The sequence below is a fragment of the Salmo salar genome, chromosome ssa02 (genome assembly GCF_905237065.1).
Source record: "Salmo salar chromosome ssa02, Ssal_v3.1, whole genome shotgun sequence".
NCBI lineage: Eukaryota > Metazoa > Chordata > Actinopteri > Salmoniformes > Salmonidae > Salmo > Salmo salar.
The window spans coordinates 27,488,680-27,511,007 of record NC_059443.1 but is presented as its reverse complement, the minus strand read 5'-3'; the positions used below and the strand labels follow the sequence as shown (position 1 = coordinate 27,511,007).

The 22,328-nt window shown below is 44.8% G+C and overlaps 1 pseudogene; it reads right to left on the bottom strand.

Moving 5' to 3' along the window:
* The window catches only part of LOC106579054 (activating signal cointegrator 1 complex subunit 3-like), a 111,786-nt pseudogene that overhangs the window by 63,624 nt on the left and 25,834 nt on the right, over positions 1–22,328 (bottom strand).

The following is a 22,328-nucleotide window of genomic DNA, read 5'->3' as shown; positions in this document are numbered from 1 at the left end:
GTGCGGAGAGCCTCTGTGACACAGAGAAGAGCAGTCTCAGTTGAATGACCAGTCTTGAAACCACCCCTCATCACTGTCAAACGCTCCCTAAAACACTTCTGCGAGCAGGCCTTTCTAATCGACCTGGCCGGGGTATCCTGGAATGACATTGACCTCATCCTGTCAGTAGATGATGCCTGGTTATTCTTTAAAAGTGCCTTCCTCACCATCTTAAATATGCATGCCCCATTCAAAAAATGTTGAACTAGGAATAGATATAGTCCTTGGTTCACTCCAGACCTGTCTGCCCTTGACCAGCACAAAAACATCCTGTCGCGTTCTGCATTAGCATCGATTAGCCCCCGTGATATGCAACTTTTTAGGGAAGTTAGGAACAAATATACACAGGCAGTTAGGAAAGCTAAGGCTAGCTTTTTCAAACAGAAATTTGCATCCTGTAGTACAAACTCAAAAAAGTTCTGGGACACTGTAAAGTCCATGGAGAATAAGAGCACCTCCTCCCAGCTGCCCACTGCTCTGAGGCTAGGAAACACTGTTACCACCGATAAATCCACTATAATTGAGAATTTGAATAAGCATTTCTCTACGGCTGGCCATGCTTTCCACCTGGCTACCCCTACCCCGGTCAACTGCCCGGCACCCTCCACAGCAACCCGCCAAAGCCCCCACCATTTCTCCTTCACCCAAATCCAGATAGCTGATGTTCTGAAAGAGCTGCAAAATCTGGACCCCTACAAATCAGCCGGGCTAGACAATCTGGACCCTCTCTTTCTAAAATTATTTGTCGAAATTGTTGCAACCCCTATCACTTGCCTGTTCAACCTCTCTTTCATATCGTCTGAGATTCCCAACGATTGGAAAGCTGCCGCAGTCATCTCCCTCTTCAAAGGTGGGGACACTCTAGACCCAAACTGCTACAGACCTATATCTATCCTACCCTGTCTTTCTAAGGTTTTCGAAAGCCAAGTTAACAAACAGATTACCGACCATTTCGAATCCCACCGTACCTTCTCCGCTATGCAATCCGGTTTCAGAGCTGGTCATGGGTGCACCTCAGCCACGCTCAAGGTCCTAAACGACATCATGACCACCATCGATAAGAGACATCCCTGTGCAGCCGTATTCATCGACCTAGCCAAGACTTTCTACTTTGTCAATCACCACATTCTTACTGGCAGACTCGACAGCCTTGGTTTCTCAAATGATTGCCTCGCCTGGTTTACCAACTACTTCTCTGATAGAGTTTAGTGTGTCAAATCGGAGGGCCTGTTGCCCGGACCTCTGGCAATCTCTATGGGGGTGCCACAGGGTTCAATTCTAGGGCGGACTCTCTTCTCTGTGTACATCAATGATGTCGCTCTTGCTGCTGGTGATTCTCTGATCCACTTCTACGCAGACGACACCATTCTGTATACTTCTGGCCGTCCAGCATCACTACTCTAGACGGCTCTGACTTAGAATACGTGGAAAACTACAAATACCTAGGTGTCTAGTTAGACTGTAAACTCTCCTTCCAGACTCACATTAAGCATCTCCAATCCAAAATTCAATCTAGAATCGGCTTCCTATATCGCAACAAAGCATCCTTCACTCATGCTGCCAAACATACCCTCGTAAAACTGACCATCCTACCGATCCTCGTCTTCGGCGATGTCATCTATAAAATAGCCTCCAACACTCTACTCAACAAATTGGATGCAGTCTATCACAGTGCCATCTGTTTTGTCACCAAAGCCCCATACACTACCCACCACTGCGACCTGTACGCTCTCGTTGGTTGGCCCTCGCTTCATACTTGTTGCCAAACCCACTGGCTACAGGTTATCTACAAGTCTCTGCTAGGTAAAGCCCCGCCTTATCTCAGTTCACTGGTCACCATAGCAACTAGCTCTAAGCACCAGCTGTCAGTGCAGCTCACAGATCATTGCACCTGTACATAGCCCATCTGTAAACAGCCCATCTATCTACCTCATCCCCATACAGTATTTATTTATTTATCTTGCTGCTTTGCACCCCAGTATCTCTACTTGCACATTCATCTCCTGCACAGCTACCATTCCAGTGTTTAATTGCTAAATGGTTATTACTTCGCCACCATGGCCTATTTATTGCCTTAACTCCCTTATCTTACCTCACTTGCACTCACTGTATATAGACTTTTTGTTTTATTTTTTCTACTGTATTATTGACTATGTTTTGTTTATTCCATGTGTAAATCAAATCAAATCAAATTTATTTATATAGCCCTTCTTACATCAGCTGATATCTCAAAGTGCTGTACAGAAGCCCAGCCTAAAACACCAAACAGCAAGCAATGCAGGTGTGGAAGCACGGTGGCTAGGAAAAACTCCCTAGAAAGGCCAAAACCTAGGAAGAAACCTAGAGAGGAACCAGGCTATGAGGGGTGGCCAGTCCTCTTCTGGCTGTGCCGGGTGGAGATTATAACAGCACATGGCCTAGATGTACAAATGTTCATAAATGACCAGCATTGTCAAATAATAATAATCATAGTAGTTGTCGAGGGTGCAACAAGTCAGTAACACAAGAGTAAGTGTCAGTTGGCTTTTTCATAGCCGATCTTTGAGAGTATCTCTACCGCTCCTGCTGTCTCTAGAGAGTTGAAAACAGCAGGTCTGGGACAGGTAGCACGTCCGGTGAATAGGTCAGGGTTCCAGCAGGTCTGGGACAACAGGTCTGGGACAGGTAGCACGTCCGGTGAACAGGTCAGGGTTCCATAACTGCAGGCAGAACAGTTGGAACTGGTGTAACTCTGTGTTGTTGTATGTGTCGAATTGCTATGCTTTATCTTGGCCAGGTCGTAGTTGTAAATGAGAACTTGCTCTCAACTAGCCTACCTGGTTAAATAAAGGTGAAATAAAAAATAGCTACAGTAACTTTAGTACACTCAAACACTATCATGATAGATAGGGGAAGGAGTAACAGTCTCCAGCTTAGCTACTGTATTGGTTGGTGTACTGAATTGAGTCAACACTGTCTAGAAGAATAGTGATTAGTATGTTCCTTACTAATTTCTCACACTGGCCGTAGTCAGGTAAATGGTCTGGCTGGAAGAAGGAAGACTCTCCACGGTTCTTAGCCATCTCGATCAGCCCCATGGCTGTCCTTACCGTGGCATTACGAGCATGGACAAACACCATCACCTGGGTCACACAGAGAACAGAGACACGGATCAGTCTGGGTCAAAGGGAAAAACACAGAGGACGGAGAGAGGTCAGTCTTGAGCATCGACAAACACCATCACCTGGAATGGAGACACAGAGTACACAGACACAGGTCAGTCTGGGGTCAAAGGTCAAAACACACAGAGGTAGAGGTCAGCCCATACTGTTCGCTACAACATTCCTCTTTCATCTAATAGCACTACTGTACAGTGCTGTTCCTTGCCACACTAAAGCTCCATTGTGACTGCAGATACTTCTCCTCTCCTGCTGTATTATATGATAACAACAGAAGGTCATGGTGCCATTTTAATCTTTTGTTAAAGGACAGAGAAGGGCTGTAATTTTCCTATTACACTCAGACTGCCCTTGTAAAACAGTCAATACCACAGACAAAACAATCAATAACAGAAATACAAGACAGTTATGAGATGGAGGCAAAGGACTCTCTCTTCCTCTCTCTCCCTCCCTCCCTCGCTACCCCCCCTCCTCGCTGCCTCCCCCCAACACAATAAAGGGACAAGAGAGAGGAGTGAGGGAGGGAGAGAGAGAATATGAGAGACAGTGGGAGGGGAGATATGAAAGGGAGAGACAGCATGTTAATATCCATGTGTGTGTGTGTCTATGTGTACGTGTGTGGGTACAGGCCTGAAGGCTGTGTGTTTCCTCAGAACAGATAATGAGCCACCATTGAATCCTGTTCTGCTGCAGAGCTCAGAAGTGTCATCCCCTTCTCTGTCACTGTTCTCGGTCTAACCCCTCACTGCTGAGCTGGCACAGTTACACCCCTACTACACACACACACACACACACACACACACACACACACACACACACACACACACACACACACACACACACACACACACACACACACACACACACACACACACACACACACACACACACACACACAGGGCTGTTCCTGTTATGGAATTTTGGATAACAATTAATTGTCATGGAAATGGTCACGTTGTCAATTTTTGTAGATTTTGTTTTTGCACATGTAATGTATCATAATGCCACGGCACCCACCGATCAGTTTACCCAACATCATTTTTCACGCACGCACGCACGCACGCACGCACGCACACACACACACACACACACACACACACAGAGAAATAGATTTCCCTCCCTCTGTCTAATTTCACATTTCACGCACAGGATCAATGTCAACCCATTGGTGCAGTGTGTGTGTGTAGGGCGGAGATAATCACAGTGGACAATTACAGCCAATAACCGTTAACTAAAAATAAGAATTGTCATAATCATCATATTACATTCATTTTCGGGCAGAGGGGAATCAAATGTATTTTCCAATAACTACAGTTTGTCCAATAGCAGCAGTCAAATGAGTTTGTGAGACAGGAGAGTCACCAAATCCGTGCTGTATATGTTGTAGCACATTTTACATGATGCATTATGATGCATTACAAGCGCAAACATTTTGAAATGTCAGCTTGAAACTTCTCTTCTTTCTCTTCAAGTCTAATGTGTCACCATTCAGCCATGTTGAAGGCAGCAGCAGCAGCAGCAGCAGCAGGGCCTAGCTGGATAGTTTCATCTCCTCAGCACAGTGACTTAAGAAATTACAGAATGTCTGGGGTTTGGAAATGACTTGCGGCAGCAACGCCAGATGAAGTGAAACATTCTCTTAATGTGATGCTGTACATCACACGCCACACACGGCGCACACACACACCCACCCACACCCACAATGTGATATGTTGATGTGATATCACTAAATAGTCTATTCTATTAATTAGCCTAAAGTTAAACCTCTTTTTCTGCAGGGTTACCTATATTAAGCAGGGGTTAGCACAGATTGAGCAGCATAGCCTAGCCTGGCGTCTCTTCCATCCCCTCGCTGTGGGCCCATAGAGACCACTGCAGCAAACTGTTATTTATTGAAGCTGTTTTATCAGTGCAGAGCTGTGAGGAGGGAAGAGTCCACGGTAACCGCTGGTTTGAGAGCTTATTAAAGTTCCGTCTGCCGGGCTGAAACCCCAGCACAGGAGGGCCAGGGGGCTTCATCCAGACAATTCCATCCATCACCCTCCCAGATTAAATTAATATATGTCACAGCCACTTCTGACAATTTAATATGGAGCCTAGACAGATGCTCCCTATTGGAGAGTTTTGGCTTCAGGGCTGTGACCCACAGACAGAAAGATGACATCACATCTAGACTCACCTACTGTGAGACTGAAAACAAAAACCACACATAATACATTGTGCACAAACCACACATAATACATTATGCACAAACCACACATAATACATTATGCACAAACCACACATACTACATTATGCACAAACCACACATAATACATTATGCACAAACCACACATAATACATGATGCACAAACCACACTTAATACATTGTGCACAAACCACACATTATACATTATGTACAAACCACACATAACACATTGTGCACAAACCACACATAATACATTATGCACAAACCAGACATAATACATTATGCACAAACCACACATAATACATTATGCACAAACCACACATAGTACATTATGCACAAACCACACATAATACATTATGCACAAACCACACATAACACATTATGCACAAACCACACATAATACATTATGCACAAACCACATTTTCCAATTCAGATACCAGAACCTGGCACAGTATTTCAGATCCTTTTAAAAACCTTTATTGACTGCAGGCAAACTGTGTGTTGATTAATTTACTTGTGCACTGTGTGTGTGTTTGAGTGAGACAATGTGTACACACACACACGTGTGTGTGTGCGTTCGTGGTGTGCCTAAGTGTGAGTACGTGTTGTGCACATAGATGTGTGGGTGTATGTTAAGGGGATACAGACAGAACCAGCAGGCTGGACTGGGAACTCAACACACAGTGCAGATGGGGCTGAGTGGAAACAGATGAATCCACAACTCTGGAAGCTGGGGGAGTGAGTCTGGTGGAGTAAAGCTGGGGGAGTGAGTCTGGTGGAGTAAAGCTGGGGTAGTGAGTCTGGTGGAGTAAAGCTGGGGGAGTGAGTCTGGTGGAGTAAAGCTGGGTGAGTGAGTCTGGTGGAGTAAAGCTGGGGAGTGAGTCTGGTGGAGTAAAGCTGGGGGAGTGAGTCTGGTGGAGTAAAGCTGGGGGAGTGAGTCTGGTGGAGTAAAGCTGGGGGAGTGAGTCTGGTGGAGTAAAGCTGGGGGAGTGAGTCTGGTGGGGTCAAGCTGGGGGAGTGAGTCTGGTGGAGTAAAGCTGGGGGAGTGAGTCTGGTGGGGTCAAGCTGGGGGAGTGAGTCTGGTGGAGTAAAGCTGGGGGAGTGAGTCTGGTGGAGTAAAGCTGGGGGAGTGAGTCTGGTGGAGTAAAGCTGGGGGAGTGATTCTGGTGGAGTAAAGCTGGGGAGTGAGTCTGGTGGAGTAAAGCTGGGGGAGTGAGTCTGGTGGAGTAAAGCTGGGGGAGTGAGTCTGGTGGAGTAAAGCTGGGGAGTGAGTCTGGTGGAGTAAAGCTGGGGGAGTGAGTCTGGTGGAGTAAAGCTGGGGGAGTGAGTCTGGTGGAGTAAAGCTGGGGGAGTGAGTCTGGTGGAGTAAAGCTGGGGGAGTGAGTCTGGTGGAGTAAAGCTGGGGGAGTGAGTCTGGTGGAGTAAAGCTGGGGGAGTGAGTCTGGTGGAGTAAAGCTGGGGGAGTGAGTCTGGTGGAGTAAAGCTGGGGGAGTGAGTCTGGTGGAGTAAAGCTGGGGGAGTGAGTCTGGTGGAGTAAAGCTGGGGGAGTGAGTCTGGTGGAGTAAAGCTGGGGGAGTGATTCAGAGGGGTTGGGTTAAATGCAGAAGACACATTTCGGGTTGAATGCATTCAGTTGTGCAACTGACTAAGTATCCCCCTTTCCCCTACGTTTAACCAGGTCAAATGATTCAGAAAAACGTGGTAAAACAAACCTCCTGGCCCTGCTAAAGACACATGAGTTCTGGCAGTATGGTCAGCTTGATGTGTGTTAGCAGTGTGTGTGTGTTTGTGTGTGTGTGTTTGTGGTCACCTTGTTGGTGGTCTTAATGCCTACGAAGCTCTGTCCGAGGGGCACGGGTCTGAAGCGGCTGTCGAAGTAGAAGAGTCCGATGTAGGGGTTGACGTGGAGGAAGGAGGCCACGTCCAGGTAGTTGGGCAGCGTGGCCGACAGACCCAGGATACAGATCATACTCTGGGTCGACTCCACCTGGAATAAACCCACACCAAGGTCAAAGGTCACAGCATAATGAAATACTCTGAATGGACATCTTACCGCAATGTCCCACAACATCCCACACTGATGACATCACAATCCGAAAGTGATTTCAGTAGGTGATTTGGATCAAACCTGGATGCAAGAAGCATACACTTTAGAGCAAGAAAGACAGTGTAGGTGTGTCTGTGTGTGTGGGAGAGAAAGCGAGGGAGAGAGAGAACAGATAGATGCAGACAGAGAGCAGCGAGGGAGAGAGAACAGATAGATGCAGACAGAGAGCAGCGAGGGAGAGAGAACAGATAGATGCAGACAGAGAGCAGCGAGGAAGAGAGAGAACAGAGAGATGCAGACTGAGAGCAGCGAGGGAGAGAGAACAGATAGATGCAGACAGAGGGCAGCGAGGGAGAGAGAACAGATAGATGCAGACAGAGTGCAGCGAGGGAGAGAGAACAGATAGATGCAGACAGAGCAGCGAGGGAGAGAGAACAGATAGATGCAGACTGAGAGCAGCGAGGGAGAGAGAACAGATAGATGCAGACAGAGCAGCGAGGGAGAGAGAACAGATAGATGCAGACAGAGAGCAGCGAGGGAGAGAGAACAGATAGATGCAGACTGAGAGCAGCGAGGAAGAGAGAACAGATAGATGCAGACAGAGTGCAGCGAGGGAGAGAGAACAGATAGATGCAGACTGAGAGCAGCGAGGGAGAGAGAACAGATAGATGCAGACAGAGCAGCGAGGGAGAGAGAACAGATAGATGCAGACAGAGAGCAGCGAGGGAGAGAGAACAGATAGATGCAGACAGAGCAGCGAGGAAGAGAGAGAACAGATAGATGCAGACAGAGCAGCGAGGAAGAGAGAACAGATAGATGCAGACAGAGTGCAGCGAGGGAGAGAGAACAGATAGATGCAGGCAGCGAGCAGCGAGGGAGAGAGAACAGATAGATGCAGACAGAGCAGCGAGGGAGAGAGAACAGATAGATGCAGGCAGCGAGGGAGAGAGAGAGTGTGAGAGGCCTATCTCCTTGCCTCCTGTGGTGAGTGTGACAGGGAAGATTGGCAAGGCTTTTAATGTGATGCAGTACCCGTCTATACCCACTATCAAGATAGGGCCCAGCCAATCCCTGGCAGCCGATAGCCCTGGCCCGGATCAGCCTAACACACACACAGCACTGTATCAGCCCAGCGGTACAAAGCGGTCCATACTGTAGATACACATTACGTTCATTAACAGTGCCCCAGTCAGCCTGGTTGAGTGGATAGTGGGCTTCTTATGCACACCATTTCTCCATTACTCTCACTGTTAATGGGCTCTAGAGGGCGGCTGCTTTCCCAGAGCTTTGTCCCAGATAGTCTATTCAATGTTTCAGCAATACCAACACATTACCTTATCAGCATTAGTTAATTATACAGTATTCCACACTTCTGCATCTATGATACTTTACCAAAGAGCCATCCAAACGAATGCCTCCAGTGATGAACGGTGATGCAGGTAATAACCTAAGTTTATCTACGGAGCAACACAAAGTCTGGCGTTAGTCTCCCCGACGACGAGAGAAAATTCGAATCAAATAAACCAAAACTTTGACAAGCAAAACATCACGTGATAACTGCTTCAGTTATCATCCTATATTTACATAAAGAGAAAGGAGGAAAATAAAACATCCTTTAGAGCCTCGACTTAATTTAGAGGCAGGGATTTCCATATTCATGAGGTTAAAAGATGTGAACTTAAGCACCCTGTTCCTTCTGTGTCAGGAGCACCAGCCGTGGCTCCTCCAGCCGTGGTTCCACCAGCCGTGGTTCCTCCAGCCGTGGCTCCTCCAGCCGTGGCTCCACCAGCCGTGGCTCCTCCAGCCGTGGCTCCTCCAGCCGTGGCTCCTCCAGCCGTGGTTCCTCCAGCCGTGGTTCCTCCAGCCGTGGCTCCTCCAGCAGAAAACACTAACAATTAGGCTAGCCTGTCAGGTGTAGCAGTAATTGGACAGGAGGGATGTGTATGTGTGTGTGTGAGAGAGTTTGTTGGGTGTGTGTGTGTGTGTGTGTGTGTGTGTGTGTGTGTGTGTGTGTGTGTGTGTGTGTGTGTGTGTGTGTGTGTGTGTGTGTGTGTGTGTGTGTGTGAGTGTGCGTGTTTGTAGTTAGGGTTGGGGGTATCTGCGCAATGGGTTTGGGGTCCTTCAACTCCTGGTGTATTGTGGGTAGGAATGGAGGCTAAGTATGTCAACTTCTCAAAATAAAATGACTGAACATCTTTGGGAGGGAGAAAGAGTGAACCATAAATACTCCGGTTTCTTATGTGTCTATATTTGTGGGTTTGGTTGAGAAAGAATAAGATATGGTGGATTTCTCTACTGGGGCCTGAACCCAATGGTTTATAGGTCTATCTAAGCTTGTCATTTCTCAATAAAGATACACATCATCACCCTTCCTCACCGTCTCACTGAAGCACACATCATTCTGAAGTCTGGTTGTTCCATGTACTCCTGTGTGCTCTGGATCAAAGTTACCACAACTTTGATGGTTAACCAAAATATTGATATGATCATATATAAGATATGATTTGTGGGTTATGACTGTGGCTGAGACCTGAAGACTTGAAGAGCAACCACAGACCACAGCTTTAGGCTTTCTGGACCCCCAAAGACTTCCCTGGAAGGCTCTACAACAGAGCCCAGTATCTGCAGTGCTGTCTGTGCTCTGACTGACTTGTCTCTTCTTGGAAACCAGAGAACTAAAGACCCTGTCCTTCTCCTTCCGAGAACTCGTGTTGTTTCCTCTCTACCTCGTCATATTTATTGATGAGGTGACTCCTTTTTGTACTTCCAGAGGCGACAATCTTGCTTACTGTGCGCCAATCAATAATTCACAGTGTCTTAAAGACACCTTCCAATGTGCTGTTGAATGTTGGCTCCAGTACGGCACAACACCTTAATTACAAACGCTGGCTGGAGAAACACAGGAAAGACATTTCTGCTGTGCGACTCAGGACGGTTGGATCCATCTTGGATTTTATGTGCAAAAAAAAACTAAAAACACTGCCTCTGAAGCACCTGCCTGTGTATAGGCCAAATGAACAGCCATAATGCATTATAAGACATGTTATATGCCTTCATAAGAGCCCAAGGCTCCTTGACAAATACTAGTTAAAGTGTTATAAGCATTTCTAACACCCTAGACAAATGCGAAGAGACAGACAAAGAGGCTGCAGTGTGCGGTCTAGGAGAGCCTCTGGGTAGGGGTGTGGCCAGGACGCTCCCTCAGCCCTTCTCCAGCGATAGCAGCTAGAGCTGCACATGAATAGGCTGTGAACGGAGTCAACAGCGGTCAGAAGTACAGACTGCTTTTCAATTACCTGGCGGTTAACCTTACCCACCCAGAGGTCCCCGACGTCACGGCACACTAAAATAAATAAATAAATAAAAAGCAGCACTATATCCTTTCAGTATCCTTCCCTCTCAGTCTCTCCCCTGTCTGATCAGTCTCTTTCTCCATTTTGTTCTCAACACTCCTCTCTTTCATTTCCAACTTTTATATCTGTCATCAATATTTTAACATTCATATTGGTATATCGGTGTGTGTGTGTGTGTGTGTGTGTGTGTGTGTGTGTGTGTGTGTGTGTGTGTCTGCCAATGGAAAAAAAAATATCATTCCAATCCCTCTTGTCACCTAGGAGACTGAAAATTCCTACCATGCATCTCTCTATCCCCCCTCCATTTATTCATTTCCTCCCTGGCTTGGATTGACACCTGACGCTAGCTCATCACAATGGTACACGGTTGCGGGACACTCCGGAACGATGGCTCCCATTTCCCAGACTGTCTAAATTTGCATAATCACTCTAATATCCTAAACGGCCGGCTGATTCCTGCACAGGACGCTGTCAATCATCATAAGAGTGAATCAGGCATCCCACTCAGATACAGAAACACATAGCACAGGCAGCACAGCCCACAGACAGACAGGCTAACTAAAGCTAAATCACTGACTCTGACTGAGGTAAACACAGCTCCACAAACAAAGACTAGACAAAATCCTTACAATTTTTAACAATGACATAAACCTGACATGGTTGAATGAGAACGACGGTGTTGTACTAATAATAATATGAATGTCCTTGTGCATAATGTTCACCATGGTGAGGAGAGCCTGGTGTAATGATAGAGGGAGGGACTGACCTGGGCTGACCGCCAGGCTAGTGTGGTGAGAGGGGACAGTGGGACCAGGGGGGACAGGGTAGGATAAGGGCTGGGACCAGGGCTCTAAAGTGTGACCATTTTGGTCGCATATGCTCTAAAATATTTTCCTGTGTGACCTGGAATTTTATTTGGGGGCACCAGTGTAATCACCCAGAATAATTGTTATGATTAGGCTTCGCTGTACCGCTGCCTCCGAGTGCCATTACTCACCAGCCCAGAGAGCAAATCAAGTGCACCTACAGGCCTACAGCTGGCCAATCGGATGGCTCAGATTACCGTGTCTGCAGTTTCCTCGATGCACAGCAAAATTGATACTGTGAGACTTTAAAACAATGACTAGAGAGCAAAGAGCTGCTGCTTTTATGAGTGAGTTCACGTTTACAGTTTTATTCAGCACTGTAACCACTTTTTATTGAACACTTTTATACGCCATTAAATGAGCTTCTCCCTTCTTCCACTGGCATTTCAACCAGCACGGCAGCTGCAATGAATGATTAGCAATGTGTATCGAAATGCTTGCATTGTTATTATTAGTGGCTTGTGTCTATTTTTATATGGAGGAATATTTCACTTTCACTGGTCATAGGAGTAACATAAATTTGAGCATGAGACTCGAGTTTCACCATCAGCTGGAAGACGTTCCCTTTTTGGTCAGTCAGTCTCAGCGGAGGGAGGGAGAGCAGAGGGATGGTGAGAGGCGGACCCTCTACTGCGCTCTCTCTCCCCCCGCTGAAACTGACCATCAGATGAAGGCACCATCAGTCCAGTGGAAGAAAAAAAAACGTTATTAAAATGTATGCTCACTCAGCTGGGCCTCACAAGTAATACAACAACTGATCTATTACCGGTGTGATCATAAACCATACGTTTTGAGATATAATTTAAATCATCTGAGAAGAACAACATTGGCAGGGCAATTCAAGCATAGCCAATATGCAGTGATAATGTATTGGGCTTATAGCCTACTGCACAAACCTCATTGCTACAGAACTGCTTTTAATAGGTTATTGTTGGATAGGTTTACGTTTAAGTAATGTTAAAAATATATATATAATCATTTACAATAAACAATGTCTTTAAAGGGTTATAGTTTCTAGCCACAGAATGTGCTTCAAAAGTAGATATGATTCATATATCTCCAATATCGGCTTTATCTCAAGCAATTAAAAAAGTAACTTTTCTGGTGCTCCTGCATTTTATTTTGTGCTACTAACTTTTTAAAGTTGGGAGCACCAGTGCTCGTCCAAGATGAGGAGCTTTACAATCTGGGACAGGACCACGTCCCCAACGCTCTTCCTGGCCACCATGTCCCACTTCTCAGGGGTGGTCACCAGCATCTGGAAAACAGATGGACACACACCGTCAGACAGATGAACACATACAGACTTGATTTGAAAGTCGATCCAAAAGGAACTGTTCAGCCCCATATACTCAAAATCCATGACATACTTAGGGCTAGGAGGTTTCATGACCATCAGACCAGCGCACTGTTATAACTAGGGGACAGAGTTCTTCATTACCATCAGAACAGGGCACTATGTTATAACTAGGGGGCAGAGTTCTTCATTACCATCAGAACAGGGTACTATGTTATAACTAGGGGACAGAGTTCTTCATTACCATCAGAACAGGGTACTATGTTATAACTAGGGGACAGAGTTCTTCATTACCATCAGAACAGGGTACTATGTTATAACTAGGGGACAGAGTTCTTCATTACCATCAGAACAGGGTACTATGTTATAACTAGGGGACAGAGTTCTTCATTACCATCAGAACAGGGTACTATGTTATAACTAGGGGACAGAGTTCTTCATTACCATCAGAACAGGGTACTATGTTATAACTAGGGGGCAGAGTTCTTCATTACCATCAGAACAGGGTACTATGTTATAACTAGGGGACAGAGTTCTTCATTACCATCAGAACAGGGCACTATGTTATAACTAGGGGACAGAGTTCTTCATTACCATCAGAACAGGGTACTATGTTATAACTAGGGGGGCAGAGTTCTTCATTACCATCAGAACAGGGTACTATGTTATAACTAGGGGGCAGAGTTCTTCATTACCATCAGAACAGGGTACTATGTTATAACTAGGGGGCAGAGTTCTTCATTACCATCAGAACAGGGTACTATGTTATAACTAGGGGGCAGAGTTCTTCATTACCATCAGAACAGGGTACTATGTTATAACTAGGGGGCAGAGTTCTTCATTACCATCAGAACAGGGTACTATGTTATAACTAGGGGGCAGAGTTCTTCATTACCATCAGAACAGGGTACTATGTTATAACTAGGGGGCAGAGTTCTTCATTACCATCAGAACAGGGTACTATGTTATAACTAGGGGACAGAGTTCTTCATTACCATCAGAACAGGGTACTATGTTATAACTAGGGGGCAGAGTTCTTCATTACCATCAGAACAGGGTACTATGTTATAACTAGGGGACAGAGTTCTTCATTACCATCAGAACAGGGTACTATGTTATAACTAGGGGGCAGAGTTCTTCATTACCATCAGAACAGGGTACTATGTTATAACTAGGGGGCAGAGTTCTTCATTACCATCAGAACAGGGTACTATGTTATAACTAGGGGACAGAGTTCTTCATTACCATCAGAACAGGGTACTATGTTATAACTAGGGGGCAGAGTTCTTCATTACCATCAGAACAGGGTACTATGTTATAACTAGGGGGCAGAGTTCTTCATTACCATCAGAACAGGGTACTATGTTATAACTAGGGGGCAGAGTTCTTCATTACCATCAGAACAGGGTACTATGTTATAACTAGGGGACAGAGTTCTTCATTACCATCAGAACAGGGTACTATGTTATAACTAGGGGACAGAGTTCTTCATTACCATCAGAACAGGGTACTGAGTTCTTAATGAACATCAGATCAGGGTCCTGTGTTTAACTAGGGGACAGAGTTCTTCCTGTTCAGGTCACATGATCAAGAAAAACTCTGGGCCCTACTTGTGTCATATACACCACCTGCAACCAGAGCACTCTATCCATCAACTGTGTTATCAGTTCATCCCTCTATCCTCTACACATCCCTCACTCCTCCCTTGTCATCTTCTTAATCATCATCTCACCTGTTCCCGTTTAACACCCGGACCCTTTGGGCCCTTCGGAGCCATCGTTCTAGTGCAATTAAGAGTCTGACGATAGAAAAATAGAACAATGCATAATGAATGGTGTGTGAGCTGTTTGCCAACCCATCGGTGTGTGTGTGTGTGTGTGTGTGTGTGTGTGTGTGTGTGTGTGTGTGTGTGTGTGTGTGTGTGTGTGTGTGTGTGTGTGTGTGTGTGTGTGTGTGTGTGTGTGCGTGCTGTCTGGGTCTGTGGAAATTCCTATTAGACACTTTTTGTAAAATCAGTTCATTAGACTCTAGTTTGCATTTAAATCCATCTGGCTAGCCATTACAGACTGGCGCTCCTTCCTAGCAGAGAGGCAACGGCCATGCACGCACGCACACACACACTGCCATGCACGCACACACATTGCCATTAGAGACCGGCACGGTGCTAGCAGAGAGAAAACGGCCACGCATGCACACACATTTCCATTAGAGACTGGCACAGTGCTAGCAGAGAGGAGAGAAGTGGCTGTCTTAATTAGGCTGCAGGTTCATCTAAATGAAAGCTCTGGCTTCCAAACCAACGACTGTCAGGCCACAGTTCTTTCTTTAATTACACAACAAAAACAATGACAAGACGCCATTTGACTTAACAGGAAACACCCATTATTTTCCTTGCGTTGTTTTTAATAACAGTGATATTGATCTCGTTATTTATTTCAATGACTGGCTGCTAAGTGTTTTACATTTATGGTTGGACAGACTCCCACAGATTAATTTTAGTGCCGCAAAAACCTTTCCCTAGAAAAAACACAATATCTGTGAATATGCAGCGCTGGTGAAATAGAAGAGAGTGCAGTCCTGGAACACAATGGGGCGGATAAAGACCTGTGTCAAAGTGGGTTTCCATTATAGAACATTTAGAATGACTAGAATGGACATCCACATTCAAATCAACGTTCCATGATGATCACGTAGAAATAGTGTCCTAGAACTGTTCTGATGTGCAAGTTGCAGCTCGTCTGTGGTGGTCAGACCCAGCCATATGATGATGAGTGGGGCTCTACCCAACGTGCACCCAGTGGATCAGAACAATTCTAGAACACACGGCGCTGTTTTCTTGAACACGGATTAAGCCAAGCCCTGAACAAAAATCATACTGAATGGAGAATCTCCATTGAAAGAGCATTTTAGTCTAGGACTAAGCCTAATGTGTGTCTGAGAAACCGACCCTATATTGCTATGTAATGTGACTGAGCCCCAGCTCCATGTTAATAAGGGGGGCTCTACCCAGGCAGCTCTACCCAGCGTGGTAACAGTGATGTGTGCAGCCATGTGGAACATGGGGCCATGGCGAGGTCTTCCCACACTACCACTTATCTACTAATTACCTGTCTCACTGACGGTCTGTCTGTCTGTGGGTGCATGTCTTTCTGTCTGTGGAGCAGAGTGCCAGGGGGCCACTCTGTCATTAAGTTAATATTTACTCTCTGGACTGAGGGAGAGGGACTTGAAGAGCCAGCGCACCCACTGCTCATCCACCCACCCACCCGCACACTGGCATGTCTGCCAGCCAGCAGCCACTCCAAGCCCGTTGACTGTTACCATGGTAACTATCAGTGCCACAGAGAGAGAGGGGGTTTGCGAGGAGGGAAAGGTAAGAAGGTAGAATTGTTTCACTGCTTTCATACTGTAAGTGAACAACTAATAGCTTGTCAAGGTTACAAATGTATCTAACTGTGTGTGTGTGTGTGTGTGTGTGTGTGTGTGTGTGTGTGTGTGTGTGTGTGTGTGTGTGTGTGTGTGTGTGTGTGTGTGTGTGTGTGTGTGTGTGTGTGTGTGTGTGTGTGTCCATCCACTGCATGTTTTTAATGGGAGTTGTGACAATAGCAGACCCATAAATGAAATCAATGTTTATTTGTTGTGTACACAGATCAGCAGATGTTAAAGCAGGTGCAGGGAAATGCTTGTGTTTCTAGCTCCAGAAGTGCAGGAAGTTTCTAACTGTACAATACTACTACAAGGAATGTATGTACAGCAGTAGTTATGTAGGATGAGCAGAGGAGAATACAGTATGTACATATAAAGTAAGTCATCAACTAGCTTAATTTCTTAGAGATCAAATTCAATTTCAACAGAATAATATTGCAGGAATGCTAATCTTCTCTGTATCGAACTACAGCAACGACATCACACATATATGCAAACAGTGAGAAACAAACACTGGTGTGATATGTCTGTGGGAGGGGATAAATAGAAAGGTCTGTTAGAAAGTTGTGTCAGATAACAAAAATGTATGAGGATCATTTTAAAATATCCTCCTTATTTGCCTTGAGGTCTCCAGAGAGCTAACTTTATAGTACCTAATGAACTTTAATGGAGTTATTGGAGTTTTAATACACTTACTATACACTTACTCCACACTAGCAGAAACTTAAGGTCATTTCATGAAATGGTATTTCATCCAAAGCTCTACAGTCTGGGTAGATAGAGAAGCAAGGCTGGTTGGTGGGAGTATGCAGGGGGTAAGGATAATATTGCTGAGCCTCTGCCAGCCCATCCTCATTAAAAGTGTGTGTGCCCTCTCTCTCACAAGGAAACAAACGCACCACCACACGCACGCAGACACACACCTCCAGATTAACTGGTATTGACCTCATTTCTCAAGATTCACATCTCTCTCCCTCGATTTCTCTCTCTCTCTCGCTCGGTCTCTCTCTCTGCTTTCATCTCGCCATCCTTAAGTACCAGGAGGTTTATGAACCTCTAAAGTCTAAGCTCTACTATCCTCTTTTGGATTTGCTAGATATGCTTGTTCTTGGCAACCTTTTCAGCCTAGTCCTTCCTCTCTCTGTCTACCTCTCCCCCACCTCTCACCCCCTCCATCAGTGAGGCGCTCACTAGATGGGAAGGAGTTTAGCCTACATCCTTCACTCCACCCTCCTTTTTGTTTCACAAATCCCATTCATCCTCCTTTTCTACATCCTGTTTCACACACACAACATTGACTCACACATACAGTCAAACGCTCTGAGGAAAATAATGACTAATAATGAAAATATATACTTAATGAAATGAATATAAAACAAGGGAGAAGTAGCAGGTAATATGAATGATTTTACCATTGAGAGAATACACACCTGGTTGACAGAGCTATTGACAGACGCATTAGAGACAACAACAAACTCATTTACAGGCCACTCACTGAGGCAAACAACCTAATTGGTTGATTTTCTGGGGAGCTGGTACAATTGGATATCGGATTGGACAATTGATGAATCATTTTAATTGAAAGAAAACATCTGATTGCCACTTGTTATGCTCGTAGTGACATAACCAATCTAATTGGTTTAGTTACTCAACAACAACATTATATTCATCATCTTCATTTTCTGAGTGACAAGTTTTTCCTGACCACGGACGCAATTCAAATATGAGTTACTCTCAACTCATGTCAATCACATTTCCAATATATCCAGCCATCTTGTTAATTGGAGAGAACAGAGTAGCCTTTGTATCCATAACTAGCATAGGGCTCTTATTTCAAAACTTTGAATTGGGAGAGCACTTTAAAAGAGGTTGACTAAAGTACTGCTGGGTAATGTTGAAAGCATCTCCTCTTCTCTCCCTCCCCCTGCGTTAAAATACAAGGACCACCTTCAACGGCACAAATACTGTGGACAATAAACAGGATATGAATTTGGTATTGTACAGTACAACTAACTGCAGTCACCATGGCAAATACAACTAAGGCTGCTGAGAACAAGGAATCAGGAACATGGAGAGAGGGGTAGTATGGACAAGGAAGAGAGAGAGATAAGATATGGAGACCAAAAGAACACACACAAACCCTCCTAAAATAATGTCAACCAAGTAGCCACACACTGACCTCTCAGAGATTTTTCTGCCATTGTAATCCTTGGGCGGACCGCCTAAGTGTTTTTTTGGGTCGCTTAAGTCCTAACAGTTAATAAAAAATAAAAATAAATATATTGTTATTAACTTTTGGGATGGAAAAACCCTTTAAGTGTAAACTTAATAGACTACAAACAGAAAGTATGTAGAAAATGGACCCATAATGGACCAATATATTTTTGATAATATAAACTTTGAGAACTAACACCAAAATAAATGCTAGACAGTCGGGAGAATAGAAAATTCCAAAAACAATGAATTTAGTAATATTCATTTTGTTATTAGGTCTGAGCAAAAGAACACAGCATTATCCATGGGAAAAAAATTATAGAATTGCAGGAAACTAGTAAAATGTTCTCTCAGCTCAATTGCAGAATATGTAGAATCACAGGAAAGTTGCTTTAAAACTGCAAAATAAAAATCTCAGCTGCACGGCAAAATATGTACAATTGGATGAAATCAGCTTCATGTAGAAATTTGTAGAATTGCAGGAAATTGGCTTAAAAATGTTAACATTTCTCTACAGTTCCAAGATGGGGGGGCCTCTAATTTTTTCTCAAAAATGTAGCCGTGTTGACGGCCAACCGTGCACATTGCCATGCCCCCTGCCACGCCAACCACCTAAGCCCCTTTTTGATCCAGAAAAAACCCTGCCTCTGACCTCTGACCTGTGAGTGACCCTGCATGACTGTCTAGTGTGAGAAACTCTGTGGTTGTGGTGGTGCTGGCCTCTCTATGGCTTATCAGTTCTATCAGTAGCTAAAGTATGTTGCAGTGAAGGAACAGTCCTTTTATAAAGCCTGCCAGAGAATTAAGTACAGGAGGACACCAGAGAGAGATAAGGAACTGCACTAGTCTCCTACATAAAGAAGGAGAGAGGGACACTATCATCGCTAGAGAGTGAGTGTGTGTGTGTGTGGTGCCTGAGCGCATGCATTCGGAAGCCTCGCCAATTCTTGCTTTTATGACTTTTATTTTGAACTAAGACAGGAGAGCAACCATTATCGATACTGCAGTTGTGTACGTTGCCATGTGATTCCCTTGAAACAATATTGTCTCCTACTCTTCACTGCAGAATGCCAGATGTATGACTGAAGTCTGTATTGTGACCTGACCCTAACTGAGCCCAAAGTGCAGTGTGAGGAGAGCAGCTGTAAAGCACTGTTATTGGTCCTGTGGATCTCTGTCCAAGACATTGTCATAGGCCCTGTGGATCTCTGTCCCAGACACTGGATTTGGCCGTGTGGATCTCTGTCCCAGACACAGGCATTGGCCGTGTCGATCTCTGTCCCAGACACGGGTATTGGCAGTATGGTCTCTGTCCCAGATAGACAACATCAACACGACTCTCTCCTGTTATCTCCCTCTGCTGTGTAAACCCTGCTCTATACAGCCATAAGCTGCTATGACAGATACCCTTTTCACACTACTGAGCCTATCAGGCCAAAACAAGCCAAGCTGTGTTGGGTTAGCCTGTTTACGGACCATAGTTACTGGAATGGACAATGTAAAGAAAGAGATCTGAGCCAGAACAGTATGGTTGGGGTTGGCACTATAGGCTGTGTGTGTGTCTGTGGTTGGCACTACAGTGAGTACGGTTACATGCTAGGGATGGTCATGAGTACTCAAACGGACATCAAAACTCAATCTTTAACAAGAGATTACATTTTTTTCCCCCCAATACTGTAAAACCTATTTTGCTAAGATAATCCAATTACCTGACAGGTTGTAATTTATTTTATTTAACTAGGCAAGTCAGTCAATAACAAATTCTTATTGAAGGCCTACCAAGAGGCAAAAGGCCTCCTGCGGGAACGGTGGCTGGGATAAAAAATAAATAGAAATAGGACAAAACAAACATCACGACAAGAGACACTACAACACTACATACAGAACTAAGACGACAACACAGCATGACAGGTGTGGCATATCAAGAAGATATTTAAACAGCATGATCATTACACAGGTGCACCTTGTGCTGGGGACTTGCCAAGTTACAGTTGAAGTCGGAAGTTTACATACACTTAGGTTGGAGTCATTAAAACTCGTTTTTCAACCACTCCACACATTTCTTGTTAACAAACTATAGTTTTGGCAAGTCGGTTAGGACATCTACTTTGTGCATGACGCAAGTAATGTTTCCAACAATTGTTTACAGACAGATTATTTCACTTATAATTCACTGTATCACAATTCCAGTGGGTCAGAAGTTTACATACACTAAGTTGACTGTGCCTTTAAACAGCTTGGAAAATTCCAGAAAATGATGTCATGGCTTTAGAAGCTTCTGATAGGTTAATTGACATCATTTGAGTCAATTGGAGATGTACCTGTGGATGTATTTCAAGACCTACCTTCAAACTCAGTGCATATTCGCTTGACATCATGGGAAAATCAAAAGAAATCAGCTAAGACCTCATCATCATTTCCAAACACCTGAAGCAACATCTCAAGACATCAGTCAGGAAGTTGAAGCTTGGTCACAAATGGGTCTTCCAAATGGACAATGACTGCAAGCACACTTCCAAAGTTGTGGCAAATTGGCTTAAGGGCAACAAAGTCATGGTATTGGAGCGGCCATCACAAAGCCTTGACCTCAATCCTATAGAAAATCTGTGGGCAGAACTGAAAAAGCGTGTGCGAGCAAGGAGGCCTACAAACCTGACTCAGATACACCAGCCCTGTCAGGAGGAATGGGTCAAAATTCACCCAACTTATTGTGGGAAGCTTGTGGAAGGCTTCCCGAAACATTTGACACAAGTTAAACAATTTAAAGGCAATGCTACCAAATACTAATTGAGTGTATGGAAACTTCTGACTGGGAAAATTAAAGCTGAAATAAATCATTCTCTCTTCTATTATTCTGACATTTCACATTCTTAAAATAAAGTGGTGATCCTAACTGACCAAAAGTAGGGAATTTTTGCTTGGATTAAATGTCAGGAATTGTGAAAAACTGAGTTTATATGTCCTTGGCTAAGGTGTATGTAAACTTCCGACTTCAACTGTAAATAAAATTGTTTAAAAAAATAAATGAAATGCCACTCTAAAATGTGCGATTTTGTCACAACGCCACAGACGTCAAGTTGAGGGAGCATGCAATTGGCATGCTGACTGCAGGAATGTCCACCAGAGATGATGCCAGATAACTGAATGTCCATTTCTCTACTATTAGCCACTTCCAACGTCATTTTAGATAATTTGGCATTACATCCAACCGGCCTCACAGCCACAGACCACGTGTAACCATGCCAGCCCAGGACCTCAACGTCAAGCTTCTTCACCTGCGGGATCGTCTGAGAACAGCCACCTGGACAGCTGATGAAACTGGGTTTGCACAGCCGAAGAACTTCTGCACAAACGGTCAGAAACCGTCTCAGGGAAGCTCATCTGCATGCTCGTCGTCCTCGCTAGGGTCTTGACCTGGCTGTAGTTCGGCGTCCTAACCGACTTCAGAGGGCAGATCTGTACACAATACCTGGAAGCTGAAAATGTCCCAGTTCTTCCATGGCCTGCATACCCACCAGACACGCGTACGACAGTGTGTTCCAGTTTCCACCAATATCCAGCAACTTCGCATAGCCATTAAAGAGGAGTGGAACAACATTCCACAGGCCACAATCAACAGCCTGATCAACTCTTTGTGAAGGAGATGTTTCACACTGCAAGAGGCAAATGGTGTTTACACCAGATACTGACTGGTTTTCTGATACACGTCCCTACAAAATGGTATATCATACACTGCATTT